This window comes from Poeciliopsis prolifica, unplaced genomic scaffold, assembly GCF_027474105.1.
Source record: "Poeciliopsis prolifica strain line A6 unplaced genomic scaffold, Auburn_PproV2 SCAFFOLD014, whole genome shotgun sequence".
Taxonomy (NCBI): Eukaryota; Metazoa; Chordata; class Actinopteri; order Cyprinodontiformes; family Poeciliidae; genus Poeciliopsis; species Poeciliopsis prolifica.
The window spans coordinates 10528171-10545237 of record NW_026562389.1 but is presented as its reverse complement, the minus strand read 5'-3'; the positions used below and the strand labels follow the sequence as shown (position 1 = coordinate 10545237).

Genomic DNA, 17067 nt, shown 5'->3' with positions numbered 1-17067 from the left:
GTCATAAATATTTTCTCTCCAACGCAAATCATCAGTCCAGGAGTATGAATGTAATTAGTTTAACTAACAAAGTACAATTAAAATGAAAGAAAACCATGGATTTCCTGGCCAGGTTGTAAAATGTTCTGTTCATTTTTAAGTCTGTCATTAATGATAAAATTATCAGTCATTTAATAGTTAGAAATTACATTATCAGATGCACCAAAGTATAAAGTCATGTGAAAATGTTAATGACAACAATTCATAAAAGTAACAAACATAACAAAATCAGGCCAAAGAAAAGATTTCCAAATCAGATGTTTTTAAAATATGAAACTTAACCTAAAACTGCAGGTTTTTGTCTGTCTGGTGAATTTTTGGTTAAAACATGTTTGTTTTTCTTTCAGTGGGTAAAAAATCCAGAAATACTTCATAATAAAATCACTCAGTAAGAGTAAAAAGTGCAGCGTAACAAAAATACTCCTGAAAGTTACTCAAGAAAATGTAAAAAGTTACATTTAATATCATTTATATCTTTTAGTTAATTGACATCTGCAATCCTGTAGCTGGTTAAGATTAGAACTGTAACAATAGTTAAAAATTGAGATAAAAATAGTCAGTAATTTATACCAAACCTGAAAAATCCATGAATATCATCAGATAATCATGTATCATCCTGTGATTTATGAGACCTATCATTATTTTAAAACGTCCTGATCAATGGCAGCAGCTCTTCAACGACCTCATCATTGATTCGCTATAGAAAAGGTTGATGACTAAAACAAAACGCTGAGATCTTGAGTAGAAGATATTGTTTAGAAAACATTAAAAAGATGAAAATATTTTGCAATAAGCAACATAAATGTCAGTTTGTCATAAAGTCAGTTTTTGAGAATTTTGCAGGAATATGAAGTTTCATTCAAACTGTGTTTTAGTACCTGATGTTTGGTTTAATGTATTGCTTTGTGCCATGAAGCTCCACGTCGCCCACGGCTGCACAGAGCACAGCTGACCTTGAGCTGTTTATGGATCCCCGGCTTCATGATTACCATAAAATAATAGTCTGCATCTTTTCAAAACGTCGACAGTCGTTTTTGACATCAACCTGCTGACCTTCAACATGCAGCTGTGCAGCAAAGCACTTACAGCAAGATTTTCTTTCTGAAGAGGAAACAAAAAGAGTCTGAATTTGATTTGCTTTAAACTAACTTTGAGGATGTTAACGTTTTCAAACTCGGAGCTTTCTGCAGTTCAAGTGAAATGTTGAATGTGGATAAAACATTTGAAACCTTCGGCATAAAACATTATAACCAAGGTGTGTTTAGAAAAAGCTGTTTTTGTTTAAAGTAATTGATTTATCTTAAAAAATCTCAGATTTGTGGTGCTTGTTTAAACATTTTAAGGCTCCATATTGACTGAAATGCATCAGATCTGGAGATGAAATCAGAACGGTTATTAAAGTCTCAGCGCCGTACAGAGATGGTCCATCAGCTTACTGGACCTTTTGAACATTTCTCTCATAGATATATGTACCTCAGCTGGTACATATATCTAAATATGTTCCTCAAAGACAGAAATTTACGTTGAATATGAATGAAAAACTTCAGAATTTAAATAGAAAAATTATATCAGTCCTAACTGTACTAAAATAGAAAAAAATCACATAATTTATGTTAAAAGATTTTATGAGGGACAGTTTTCTAAAAATCCTGGGCTAATGTCAGCATGTTTTGATATGACTTGTGTCAAAAAATCCCAGATCATCCCACTCAGGACAGAAAAGCAAACTATATTACCTTTTACCTTGAGTCTGTACGGCTAAGCTAGCATTGAAGAAATGCCCAAATTATTATGTTAAATTTGGAAATCAAGTAAAAAAAATAATTGTGAAAAACTATATAATTTTTTTTGCACTTGAAGAAAATGTTTTAGCAGTTAAACCAGTTAATAATTCAAAGCAATCTTTATTGGTCAATCCTGAATTATTTTTCAAATCTTAAAGAAGTTTTTAAAAGTATTTTATTCGTCGCTTCCTGTTTTGTTTTTCTACAACCTGAAATCAAGATCCAGACTAGATTCAGTTGAAATCCAAGAACCAAATGGAAAAAATAATTTACACTATGTGACTAGAAAGTCTAAACATTAAGCTTTTAAAATATGTGTATTTAAATGACATGAAGAACAAAGAGATGAACATCAGCTGTTGGAGCAAAATAAGGAAAATGTCTGGAAATGCCCTTGTTAGACTATTAACAATATTTTGTAAGACATGCCTTCATAATCTATTTTTTTTGGACAGCACGTTTCAGCAGTAAGGCAGTTCAGAGAACTTTCCACCATAAAACACAAAAATAAAAACTCATCAAAACAATGTGCAGTCAACACATTGAGTGTCAAAATCATCAAAACACGTCAAATATGTTGGTGAATGTTGCATTTATTGTGGTTAAAAACGGGATTTTACCCTGGATTTAAAGGAAGTCAGTGTTTCAGCTGTTTTGCAGTTTTTCTGAAGTTCCAGTTTGTGGAGCACAGAAGCTGAATTTTGTCAAGTTTTCTTTAGGAGTGCACTGATTGCAGTTTTCTGGCCAATCTCTGATTCTCGATGTCTGAAAAGCCTGACAGGCCGACTCCGATTTGTTTTTGTCTGAAATGTCGTTAAATATAGCAAGAAAATGTCTGAGTTGGGCGACGATAGTTAACCGTAAATGTGCAGACATGACCTGGTGGTTATCAAACCTCTCGCAGCAGAAGAACACAGTGGTTGGTTTTTACACCTTTGCTGAGGCAAATAAGATCAAGAGGTAAGATCAGCTTAAGGAAATCGGCTCCAATAAACTGGCTGGCCGAGGAATCGGTGCATCCCTCGTCTGCAGTTCTGGTTCTGGATGCAGAGCAGAGCAGACGTGATAAATTTAATATTTCTTTATTTTTGGATTCCATCACATTTCCTGTCCTAAAGCCTTCGGGGCGACTTTTAGGAAGAACAATTTGTAACGTACCTTCCTATTACTGCCACATAATTTGTACGTTTGCTTTGACGCGGAACGTGAACGGCGCTCCTTCCTTCAGATCGCAGCCCAGCAGCGCTGCTAACATCAAACAGTCACCAAATCAGGGGTTTCTGATGAAAAAGCTGGTGGCTTTGATCTCAAGTGGCAGCTCTGGCCCAAGGTAGGTGTGGGTTTTACTGTTTCTTAATTATAGCCAGTCTGCAGTCTGGAAGTCTTTACTGCAACAAGCAGGCAGCCCGGCGGCGAGATGCTTATGAGGCAGATCCTTCTGCAGCGTGGCTGACCTCCCGCTCTGGTCGGTGTGGGCGTCGGCCTCCATGCTGCCTCGTGTCAGCTGTTCTTCAAACAACATAAAACATCTGACGCTTTTAAATTCTCTATCTGCTCTAGTTGTTTTGTGATTCTGTTATGATCACAATGGCAGGCGAATCAGAACATTTCATTTGTAGATGAATAACTTCATGAAAAGTTGTTTGCCTGCATTTCTCAAGTGAAGTTTTAAAAAATGATCACTTTTCAAAAGCAGTCACTGGGCAGCCAATAAATCAATTAACTCGTTTAATCCCATTTTTTCTAACTTTTGGAAGCTCTGAAAGTGTTTTGGCTTTTAGGTGCTAGGTGAAGCTTTAAAATAAGACAAGCTCCATAGTTTCCATTTTTATCATTTCAATCGTTTTCTCTTTTCTCTCTTTCTCTCTTTCTACCAAAACCTGGATGAAGAAAAGTCTTCAGTCTGGTCTTTGGGTCTCAACCAACAGATTTTATAATTGATTGTATTTGTTGTTTTGCTTATTTATTTCCATATTTAAAATGTTCATTAAAATTTTCAGTTTATTTATCTTAGAGAATGTGTTCACATTTTATCCCATTGTTCCCATTACGTTACCTGAAGATGGTCTCAAAATAAAACCATCGTTTATCATGGGAACAATTGGAAAGACAGGAAGTTTGGTGTTGTGACAGTTCTTACAGTCAATCAGTGTTTCAGCTGTTTTGCACTTTTCTAGAAGTATTTATAGATTGGAAGAAGAAACTGAACTTTTATATTTTACTGCAAAAGATTGTGACATGATGATCAGCCATGTTTAATTACCAGACATCAGGATCGTATATTTACAGATTTGAAGCGTTTTGCTGCTGGACTTTATCATCTAACGGTTCGGATTTGCACCAGGCAGTTTGGAAACGACATGATGAATTTCCTCTGAGGCGATCTGATGCTTTTTGGAAACCTCCTTACATTTTTTGCTGGAGGAAACATTCTGACCCTCCGCAGGCCTCTTTTATCTCCTCTGCGGTTCTGGTTCTGCTGTTCAGCAATGAGCAGATAGTGCACGGTTTGTTTTCCTGCAGCCTGGAGGACAGAGATCACTGAGGACGAACCAAAACAGAAGGCGAGAGGCGTAAACACCGTAGGGGGAAAACAACTTCCTGGCAGCATTCGTGAATCTCCAGAGCTCACAGATTCATGTGTCATTTCTTCCAAGAACCAGCAGAAACTTTTGTTAGTTGAACTCTGGATTATTCCTGGATTATTTAGAAAACCTGGCAGTTATCCAGGAATCAGAATTTGCCAATTCTCCCTTGATTGAAATCAATCAGTGATTGGTACGCTAACTTCTGAAAAATGTATCATTTTTTTGTATTCATTCTACAAATGTATGAATCAACTGGATGTATTGGATGGATGTTTTGAGTTAAATGCATCTTTATCTGGTTCTTGTTTGTCTCTGTAGAAAACATAATGTGATCCCCAGATTAACTAACAGATGCTATTGAACTAAAACTGACAGCCTGACCTGCTTCCTGATTCATTTCCTTGGTTCTATGTTTCTTACTTCTGTAGAAACAAAGACCAAGATGAGAGTGTGAGGGAAAAAGTAACATCCGATGTTAGTTCTGCAGAACATTTTCTGCTCTCATATAGTTCAATGGTTCACATAGTTCTGGTATTTTATTGTGAAGTCATTTCCCTGAAAGGCAAAGACAGGAAGCTTCTGATGTCTGATATATTTTTGGACTGGAGGAGTGAGAGAGGAATCGCTGGCAGAAATAAATGTTCTGCCTCCGAAGTGGCTTCGAGATGAGTCCTGGAGTCGAATACAGAACATGAGCAATGAGTAAACATTCAGACTTTATTTGTTTCCTGGCCATCAAAGGCATATAAAAGGTCTTAAGCTGAACTTCCTGTTATTTTGGGATTTTTCTAATCTAGTAAATGCTTCTGAAATCCTCCTGACGCTTTTACATGAGACTGAAGCGCAGAGAGCAGAAATGACATTAAAGATCATTTCATTTATAGTCAGAGCTTCTTTTTAACCGTTACTGGCATTACATATTGAAACCAAGAAAATATTTTTAACTGAAAGAAATAAAAACAGTAATCAATGGGAAAAACTATAACTGACTGAAACTATGTGTTAGAAAACGAAAACATACGGAGACTATAGAAATCATGTCTATGACTATTTATTAGTCTTTTGAACTGATATTTATATATATATGTATAGATATATATGTATAGGTATATATGTATATATAGGGCCGCCCAGGAACAGGCCCTAAACACCAGAGCAATAGGGGCCCAGATCTACCACACCAGACAAGACCCAAGGTGTAGGTTGTGCAAGGAGGCCCCTGAGACAGTCCAGCACATAACAGCAGGGTGCAAGATACTGGCAGGGAAAGCGTACATGGAGCGACATAACCAAGTGGCAGGCATTGTGTACAGAAACATCTGTGCAGAATATGGACTGGAAACCCCGAGATCAAAGTGGGAAACACCCCCAAAGGTGGTGGAGAACGCCAGAGCTAAGATCCTGTGGGACTTCCAGATCCAGACAGACAGAATGGTAATGGCAAACCAACCAGACATTGTCGTAGTGGATAAACAAGAACCACCCGAGGTGGATGAGAAGGGAATTTTATTTTTTTATATATATGTATGTGTTTTTTTTCCGCACACCAAAAGTTTATGAGAAAACATAAGTTATTTGGTTATTCAACAATTTGAATCTATTTTTTAAATGCTCTCTTCTGTTGCATATTCATTACCTAATTGATGAAAATAATATAGAATAATAATATAATCAGAGTACAATACAAAGAAAATTTAAACCAGTACTGAACTACTAATAAAAACTAAACAATACCTAACTAATAAACAACTACAAATGAGCAAACTTACTCTGAAACCGAACAAAATCAACAGAATTGGACAAGAAATCACAATGAAATAAAACTAAGCCATAATGAAAAGTTCAGAACTGTTATAAACCAGATTACAACAAACTTCATGGCTGAAAATCTGCAGCAAGTTACAAGAAGAGGCGCTCTGTCTTTGTGAATGTGGAGAAATCATTCGTCAAGGTGTGAAGAGATCTCCTGAGATTATTGAAAACTTGAAGTGGTGAGGATCTGCATAGAGACACTGAGTTGTGGAGAGACGGGCAGTGAAGTGACAGCTCGGCTTTCGGTGTGAAAGGCTCACAGCGTGCCCTTTGTTTCTGACAGACAGGCTGACGGACGCTCAGGCAGGAGCCTCCGAGGACGCCGTCCTTACGGTCAGGGAGAAATGGGCTTAACGGAGTTTCACTTTACTTTTCTCCATTTCTTTTTTCTGAACAGGGAACCGTGTTCAGGGAATGTCAGCCGTTGCTGTTTACATCTGTATATTTTGTGCATGGACAACAACTCTGTTAGCTAAATGAAACCTGGAGCTGAAGGTATTATTAATTGAGTGCAGTGCGCCACAACAAAGGGAAAATTAAAGCAGAAAAATTGTTGAACAACTCAAAGCCTCATTTTTCTTGCTCTCTATGTCATTTCCATAGCAGCAGGCAACAGTCAGGATTCAACACCAAAAAACACGCAAACATTTCAAAGAACTGAACCGTCAATCCGTTACAGTTTCATGTTCTTACATTTGCAGTTTATTTTTCAATTATTAATAAGTGATTGGTGTGGTAGATTAGCATCTCCTGGTATTAGCTAAGCTTACATTGCTGTGGTAGATTAGCATCTGCTGCTATTAGCTAAGCTTACATTGCTGTGGTAGATTAGCATCTGCTGCTATTAGCTAAGCTTACATTGCTGTGGTAGATTAGCATCTGCTGCTATTAGCTAAGCTTACATTGCTGGTAGATTAGCATCTGCTGCTATTAGCTAATCTTACATTGCTGTGGTAGATTAGCATCTGCTGCTATTAGCTAATCTTACATTGCTGTGGTAGATTAGCATCTGCTGCTATTAGCTAATCTTACATTGCTGTGGTAGATTAGCATCTGCTGCTATTAGCTAAGCTTACATTGCTGTGGTAGATTAGCATCTGCTGCTATTAGCTAATCTTACATTGCTGTGGTAGATTAGCATCTGCTGCTATTAGCTAAGCTTACATTGCTGTGGTAGATTAGCATCTGCTGCTATTAGCTAATCTTACATTGCTGTGGTAGATTAGCATTTGCTGCTATTAGCTAAGCTTACATTGCTGTGGTAGATTAGCATCTGCTGCTATTAGCTAAGCTTACATTGCTGTGGTAGAGTAGCATCTGCTGTTATTAGCTAAGCTTACATTGCTGTGGTAGAGTAGCTAATTTAACCACCTGCTCTACTGATGATCTGTCAGAGTTGGTGTTTAGGTCGCCTTTTATTTATTTTTTAACTGAACCGAAACACACAAAATTCCACATCACATCTACATGTTAAGTTTTCAAAGTCAAGCTAGCATAAGATAACTTTCCCTTCCCTTGCTATTTTTTTTCTTAATTGGAACTTTTGCTGATTTTATTATCTAGTTGTAGTTTTGTCAATTAGCAGCAAAACCCAGTGTCTTGTTTTCTTTTACATATCAGGCAAATATTTAAGATTAATGTATTATGTTAACTTAACAGTTAGAACCAATGCTGGTCATTGTGAGCTTGCTTGCTGCCACCTAGCAGGTAGATGGAGGATCTTGCACGCTGCAACAGGTCCATACCTAACACATTTCGAAGTAGATAAGAAAAGCTGATACTGGCTTATGAGGAAAACATGATATGATCTACAACTTGATATGAAATAACCCCTCTGTGAAAGCATGATCCCCTCCCCACATAGCAATAGCAGCTCAGGGAAGAGTTGGAGGGAATGTGTCTTTTCACAGATTTTCTGTCACAACATGGTGACAATTTCAACAAATATGCAAAAAAAATCTATTTTTAATGAAAGTTACATGCTGCATATCAACATGAGAAACTGATCAACAAAAAGCAGAGTCGCTTCTCACACAAAGCAGATTTGGCGAATAACAGTTAGCAGGAAAACATAATTGGCCATCATGAAGCTTCACATCTTAAATCTTAAATTGCCAAACTAGCTGGGAATGAATCACCGCTGTCCTCTGTGTCATTTTAAATCCTCACTGCTTGAATCGGTTTGTGACAGCAGCCAATTAGCCAGGAGGTGAAACCTGGGATTCCTACTGGGATCCTGACTGCAGCCAGAGATGATTCCCAGGTGAACCAGGGAATCTGCAGAGCCGGGGTTTTCCTCTGGAGAGAAAAGGAACAATCAATACATGTCAGAGGAGTTTGGCAGCTCTGACCTGATTCAACATAATTGGAGTTGAGCGACTTCAGTTTTCAGCCCCTCATAACGCCCGTTTAGGTCTGACCGTAAGTTTTTACACATTGAGACAAAGTGTTGAAGACTTTAAGATGGACAAAGTAAATTAGGATGAATCAAACTTTGTTATTTTCCTATAAAAAACTACATTTTTTAATGCCCATTTGTGCTTGAACTTATTAATGATCTTACTGAACATAATAAATCAAAACATTCAGGAGCCGATGTTACGCACTGCAAAAACACAAACTCTTACCAAGTAGTTCCTCGTGCAAATATCTTAATACACTTGAAATAAGACAAAACTAACTTCAATTTCAGATTGCAACATTAGGCATTATGTAGCAGTAGCAACACTTTAATTTGTCAGGATTCAGCTTCTATGCACCACAAATCTGGAGAAACGTCTAAAAAACTGCAAAACAGCTGAAACACTGAGTTCCTATAAATCGAGACTATAAACCCTCCTGGTTAGAGTTTCTGTGGAATCATTATAAATAACTGACCATTATTCTGTTGTGCAATATTTACTGGTTTTCTCAGTTGTTGACTTTGTATTTCTGTGTGTTTTTGATGTAAAGCACTTTGAACTTTGCTCTGTTGCTGAAACGTGCTGCACAGATAAATGGAAACTTTGATTATGCCCAACAACGGTGGCTGATAAAGTCCAAAATCACGTATAGTTCCTGTCGTCAGTTCGGTTCGGACAGGTCTGAGTTCACACCAGAAGTGAACCGTACCACAGTTCGTGTGGCTCGAGATCAGCTGAAAAAGTGGGTCTGGGTCCGGTTGTCTGGTCCACACCTGGAACTCTGGTCCGTTTAAGGCAGACCGAATGTTTCAGGTGGGATTGGAGAAGGAGCTGGAGACAGGAGGCGCTGGTCTGTCTGTTGAGACGTAAACGCAACTGATGTGTCGTCAGATGTGTGAATGACTCTTCAGTGGAGCTGACATGAGCCGCCTCCATGCGCTGGCCGCCTGTCAGAGCTTTAATTAGAGCTGCTGTGAGTCAGTGGAGGAGCTTCAGTCATCGGATCTGGATCCCTCCTGGTGAAGCTCTGGAGGTTTTCCCATCCACAACTTTCAGATTCTCAGTGTCTAACAGCGCTTATGAATCATAATAATACACAAATATTAAACATTTCCTTATGACAAGACGGTGAAAATTTAGCACATTTAGGGAACGTTGACCAAAAAGTGTCCATTTATGCAGATGATATTTTACTTTTCATTTTGAATCTGGATGGTATTTTTACCGCTTGTGTTGTTTCTTCTTACCCAGGTAAATAACTGTTTAGGTTCTGAATATATTTGCACAAAAATACAGGATAAGAGAAAAAGTTGAAGTTGCTTGCAACCGTTTCATGCATGAATTATGGTCCTTTATGTGAGGAGTGTTTTCCAAAGTGTTTGTGATTTTCTTAAGGCATAAAAAAATTGTGGTATTTTTATTCCAGGTTAAATATTAAATTGAACAGAAATGTTCGTGTGCTTTCAGTGGATGGCCAGCAGTTGTTGGTGTATTGTATGCTGCTCTACTGTCCACTTCAGTGGTCTGTGTACATTTATAACATAAAAATTTACATGAAACACGAGGAAAAATGTCTGTTCGGTCGCTTTCCACTGCAGCGGCTGCTGTGCATGAAGGGTTAAGACGCTGAGCGGCGTGACATCAGGTGGCCTGGGAGTTTTTAAGTGATCCTGGAGAAGTTTGAGAAACGTTGGTTTCTATTCAAGACGTTTGATGAAACATCAGAGCTGACCTGACAGCGGCCTTTACTGGACGTCTGACTCGTGATTTTCCCTTCTCTCTGTGAAACCTGGCCACCTACTAATGTGTGTCAAGTTGCATAATCCTCCTGGTGTCTGTGTGTGAGTGTAAAGACTCTGGGCCTGATGAGTATCGCGTCAGTCGGACTCCTTTCAGAATAAGAGCGTTCCGGTACCTGCAGTTCCAGTCCTCAGAGGGAAGCTTCAGCAGGCTGAGCTTCATGAGGAGAGACAAACTGAGCAAATAAGATTCGCTGCTGTTTAGCTGAGAGCCGTGTGTTCACTGGCCTAAACTTTTGGCCTCACGGACATAAGAAAGCCTTTTTGACGCACAACCATCCTGACATAACTGGAGCTGCAGCAGACCAAGGGGAAAAAATAAAGAAAATATCCTATTTGATTAGAAGAAGAAAGCGAGCCAGTTCCTCTCTGCAGCGAGCTGAAGCAGCACAAAGGTTTTATTCACTAACAGTTGTTAATGTTTCTTGTTGACTTGGCCGTTCTTGTTGCAGAGGTTTGACCCCGGAGCTGTTTGGGTTTACGGTTTGAGGTTTGCAGAGCCAGGCTGCTCCTCCAGAGCGTTGAGCGCTGAGAGTGTGTGTGTGTGTGTGTGTGTGTGTGTGTGTGTGTGTGCGTGTGCGTGTGTGTGTGTGCGTGCGTGTGTGCGTGCGTGCGTGTGTGTGTGCGCGCGCGCGCTTCCTGGATGCTTTTATTGATATTTGTGTGTTCAAACATTTTTAATCACGACCTGCAGAAACTTGAGAGAAGCCCGCACTTTCTGTTGTCGTTTCAGACATTGAGAGCATTCACCAGCCTGAAGTTTTATTTTAGTCCGACTCCTCAGATCTCTTTAAATGTTCTCTCTGTTCGACAAAAAGACGCAGCTGAGATAAATTAGCTCATTGTTTAATAAACGATTCCTTTTTTTCCTTATTGCGCTCCAGGCTTTAACCTATTTATCTAAACTGACCTTAAATATGGAAGATCAAAAGTGACATAATTACAAATTAAAGCAGAAATGTATACTTACATTTTATTTTTCCGTTTTCTTATACATTTGTTCTGATAACCTTTCCTCATCTCTTTTTTTAAATTTTCTTTGTGTATTTCTGAATCATTATGCAAATGAGGAGGGCGGGGCCTTTAGGCTTCAGTCTCTACCGATTGGTTGGTTAACTTCACACTACTTGCATAAAGGAGCTGGTAATACGGACATTTTGATTTGTGATTGTTTTTGCTTTGGCGTCAGTTTTGTGTTGATATTTTTGTGATAAGCTCACAAAAACATATAGGATGTACAATTGCATCAAATTTTGTAAAATAGTCACGTTTTCAGTCTACAGACTGACATTTTTGGTTGGATTCAATGGAGTATTAGAAAATAAATAAAATTGAGAACAAAAAGTCTGAAAATTAAGATTTCATTCTAATATTATTTTGACCTTATTCCTGTGATTTTATGACTTTATTCTCATAATTTATATTTTTTCTCTTTTTCTTTTTAGTGTATCCATTATCAGTTTTTTTTAAGTGTGAGCCAGTAAATAAATGTTAAGCAGAAATGTTTAGAAACGTTTCCTGATGACTCAATACAATAATCGTTAATATTTTTATTTTCTTTTTCACATCACAATTATTTACTACTCTGTGTAAAGTGTGATAAAATATGAAGAAGTCTGTTGAGTATCAATTCTTGTGCAGATTAAAGACTTTTAAAAGTCGTGTGGACCAGGTAAGAATCCAGCTTGTGTGTTTTCACCCCATAAAGTCGCTTTAAAGGGAACTTTAGGGTGAAAATGCAGGTAATGACGAAGGTTCCCCTACATTTTTGAAAGCAAACACACCTTTGAACAACACCAGGGGTGAAAGGTGGCAGTGTCCTGCATGAATCCAGACCTTTTTAAACATGGCACCCCCCCTTTCTTCAGCTAACGCGCGCTCACACCAACCTCCTTAAGAAGTTTGGACTGAAAGAGGCTGTTTTCTGAAAACTGGAGCCCTTCAGCCGAATCCCATATGTTTTCCTTGGCAGCCGCCTGCTGTCTGCTTGGCTGGGCTCATGTTGGGGATATTAAACGGTTGGAACACAGGACTCTTGATCCCTATTTTTAACAGTTGTGTGTAAGTACCAACTGCCAGAGCTCCTGTCAAACACCTGTGATTGTCACCTCTGGCTGCCAAAGGGAAGACACCTAAAATATTTTAAACCTTCTGCACTAACATTATAAGAATGTAGTGATATATTTTGTTCTGAGTTTGCAAATGAAGAGCTTTTTTTTTTTTTTTTAAAGGAAAGAAACAGAGAAAAGGAATATTGAAATTAAACCTGCTTTTAATAAATGTGATTTTGATAAAATCACATTTATTAAGTTACATTATTTTTTTGCTACTGACTCCAACAGTGCTATTTATGCTAAGACAATAATTAAATAATGTTACGAGAATAAAATCTCAATATTATGACTCTGTTCTTGTATTATTTTGACTTTATTCCCATATTATTTCATCTTTATTCTTGTAATATGACTGTTTTAGTATGACTTAATTTTCTTCTTCTTATTTATTTATTTATTCTTATAATTCCTCGACTACTTTTATGTAGTTTTTTAATGTATTTAATGTATTACTTAGCTTGACCCTAATACTCTGTCATACTGTTTCAAAAGTGATTGAAGCTAATTTTATTTTAACCTTTTGGGTCATTCTGTCAACAGAAGAGCCTCAAACATAAATGCAGCACCTATATATAAAACTGTGGTTTGTAATGATATGCACTGAAATATTGAATAATATTCACTGTATTATTTGAAGTCATGCTGACAGAAAGTAGGCAGCACATTTTGAGACTAAGACTTCATTTAATAAAAGCTATTGTGATGTTTCTAGTTGTCACATCTTAAAAGATTCATTAGCTTCGCTTTTCAGCAGCAGGAACAAACAGAACCTGGGATTGAAATTTTCTGACTCAGATCCGTTTCCTTCTGTCTTTTACAGATTGTTTTAGCTCCATGTAACAGTAAATTATATTGTACTTCTTTGCAGTGCCTTTTTATTTAATAACACTGAGATAAAATGATACCTGTGATGCAATAGTGAATCTCTTGACCTTAGGTCGAGTGCTGATGAACAAACGTGATATTCTTTCTTTTGATCGAATATTTCAGAGCGATCAGCAGCAACTCGGCAGACAGGCCGTTTCTCAAACGCCGTTAATTATGGATTTCCTGCCTTTTATTGAGTCGTCAGGATCACTGGAAGAGGGCCTATGAATTCAGTTTATTTGTTATTCACACCAATATTCACCAATTACCAAAGAATAGGGACAAATATGGAGAATTAAAGAGGCTCATGTTTTTGTTTTCTTTCTTTCTGAAGTTAAATCAGAACAAACTTCTCTTGTTCTAGCTTGGTTAACTAATAATTATTATTTTATTTATCGACAAAAATACGTAATAAGATTTTGCATTTTTTGTAGACTGTTTACCAAATAAGATTTATATTTATTAAAATCACATTATTGCTAAAATCCCAATAAAAAAATCAGTTGGAAGTTTTTTTTGATAAAATCCAAGATAAAAGGTGGAAAATGTTAATGCAGTGATAATGTTTGTAATTTATGAAGTTTAGCTGAAGGTAGCGGCTCTTCTAAATGTATTTTAATGGTCTCGATGTTGTGAAGTTGAGGATTTATAAAACAAATGAAACAATGAAAAATTAATGTAATTTTTTTCCCATCTCTTCTGTGGTGAGCAGGGCTTTCATGTGCAGAAAGGCCAGTAAATCAGGCCTTTCTGCACATGAAAGCCCTGATTTACGGTATTGATTTTGTTTCTTGTGCCTTTTTAATGCTTACGCACAAAAATCCTGTGAAAACTGAAAAAGGTTTTTTAAAGAACATTTTCAGCCAACACTTACAGTTTGAAATGGCAAAGAGCTTTAATTTTCTCAAGCAGTGCTTTATAAGGCTTCATACTGATCCTTCGTCAATATGAATAGTGTCTGCTACGTTTGTTACAGAACGTCTGCTACATTTGTTACAGAACGTCTGCTACATTTGTTACAGAACGTCTGCTACGTTTGGTACAGAACGTCTGCTACGTTTGGTACAGAACGTCTGCTACGTTTGGTACAGAACGTCTGCTACGTTTGGTCTGCTACGTTTGGTACAGAACGTCTGCTACGTTTGGTACACAACGTCTGCTACGTTTGTTACAGAACGTCTGCTACGTTTGGTACACAAGGTCTGCTACGTTTGTTACAGAACGTATGCTACGTTTGGTACACAATGTCTGCTACGTTTGTTACAGAACGTCTGCTACGTTTGGTACAGAACGTCTGCTACGTTTGGTACAGAACGTCTGCTACGTTTGTTACAGAACGTCTGCTACGTTTGGTACAGAACGTCTGCTACGTTTGGTACAGAACGTCTGCTACGTTTGTTACAGAGCGTCTGCTACGTTTGTTACAGAACGTCTGCTGCGTTTGTTACAGAACGTCTGCTACGTTTGGTACAGAACGTCTAACGTCTGCTACGTTTGTTACAGAACGTCTGCTACGTTTGTTACAGAACGTCTGCTACGTTTGGTACAGAACGTCTGCTACGTTTGGTACAGAACGTCTGCTACGTTTGGTACAGAACGTCTGCTACGTTTGGTACAGAACGTCTGCTACGTTTGTTACAGAACGTCTGCTACGTTTGGTACAGAACGTCTGCTACGTTGGTTACAGAACGTCTGCTACGTTTGTTACAGAACGTCTGCTACGTTTGGTACAGAACGTCTGCTACGTTTGGTACAGAACGTCTAACGTCTGCTACGTTTGTTACAGAACGTCTGCTACGTTTGGTACAGAACGTCTGCTACGTTTGGTACAGAACGTCTGCTACGTTTGGTACAGAACGTCTAACGTCTGCTGCGTTTGTTACAGAACGTCTGCTACGTTTGTTACAGAACGTCTGCTACGTTTGGTACAGAACGTCTAACGTCTGCTACGTTTGTTACAGAACGTCTGCTACGTTTGGTACAGAACGTCTAACGTCTGCTACGTTTGTTACAGAACGTCTGCTACGTTTGTTACAGAACGTCTGCTACGTTTGTTACAGAACGTCTGCTACGTTTGGTACAGAACGTCTGCTGCGTTTGGTACAGAACGTCTGCTGCGTTTGTTACAGAACGTCTGCTACGTTTGGTACAGAACGTCTGCTACGTTTGGTACAGAACGTCTGCTACGTTTGGTACAGAACGTCTGCTACGTTTGGTACAGAACGTCTGCTACGTTTGTTACAGAACGTCTGCTACGTTTGGTACAGAACGTCTGCTACGTTGGTTACAGAACGTCTGCTACGTTTGTTACAGAACGTCTGCTACGTTTGGTACAGAACGTCTGCTACGTTTGGTACAGAACGTCTAACGTCTGCTACGTTTGTTACAGAACGTCTGCTACGTTTGGTACAGAACGTCTGCTACGTTTGGTACAGAACGTCTGCTACGTTTGGTACAGAACGTCTAACGTCTGCTGCGTTTGTTACAGAACGTCTGCTACGTTTGTTACAGAACGTCTGCTACGTTTGGTACAGAACGTCTAACGTCTGCTACGTTTGTTACAGAACGTCTGCTACGTTTGGTACAGAACGTCTAACGTCTGCTACGTTTGTTACAGAACGTCTGCTACGTTTGTTACAGAACGTCTGCTACGTTTGTTACAGAACGTCTGCTACGTTTGGTACAGAACATCTGCTACGTTTGGTACAGAACGTCTAACGTCTGCTGCGTTTGTTACAGAACGTCTGCTACGTTTGGTACAGAACGTCTAACGTCTGCTACGTTTGTTACAGAACGTCTGCTACGTTTGGTACAGAACGTCTAACGTCTGCTGCGTTTGTTACAGAACGTCTGCTACGTTTGGTACAGAACGTCTAACGTCTGCTACGTTTGTTACAGAACGTCTGCTACGTTTGGTACAGAACGTCTAACGTCTGCTACGTTTGGTACAGAACGTCTAACGTCTGCTACGTTTGGTACAGAACGTCTAACGTCTGCTACGTTTGGTACAGAACGTCTGCTACGTTTGGTACAGAACGTCTGCTACGTTTATTACAGAACGTCTGCTACGTTTGGCACAGAACGTCTGCTACGTTTATTACAGAACGTCTGCTACGTTTGTTACAGAACGTCTGCTGCGTTTGTTACAGAACGTCTGCTACGTTTGTTACAGAATGACATTTTCAGCTGTGACAGCTGCAATATGGAAAAATGTTTTTGTTAATAAGAGACAGATAATCTGTGAAAAAGCCAATCTCCTCCATTTTTCCCTGAACTGCTATTACTGTCGAAAAAAAAAACACCAAAAACAACCAATCAGAGCTAGGAGGCGGGTCTTATTGATGTCAATCAAGCCTGTGAATGCGCTGCTAAATATCCTAATGACGGGGAAACAGCTCACCGTTATAGAAAACTGTTTCTCCACTGTTTATCTGTGTCCAGGCAGCATTGCACAGGGCAAAGGGCATGATTGACAGCACTAAGACCCGCCTCCTTGTTCTGATTGGTTGATCTAGTTAGTACTGTGAGCACTAGGAGAAGTCAAAGAAGCTCAGTTATTTTCATAGATTCTGTCTCATATTAAACTGTCACAACAGAGGGACTGTTTCAACAAATATGTAGAGAAATATATATATTTTCCAAGTTTTAAAGGGTTGGGAAGA

At 38.6% G+C, this 17067-nt stretch overlaps 1 protein-coding gene across 1 annotated transcript in view; it reads left to right on the top strand.

The window, feature by feature from the left end:
* Window positions 1-17067, top strand: part of adamts3 (ADAM metallopeptidase with thrombospondin type 1 motif, 3) — a 130013-nt gene that overhangs the window by 11983 nt on the left and 100963 nt on the right. The gene's annotated exons all lie outside the window — the stretch shown is intronic.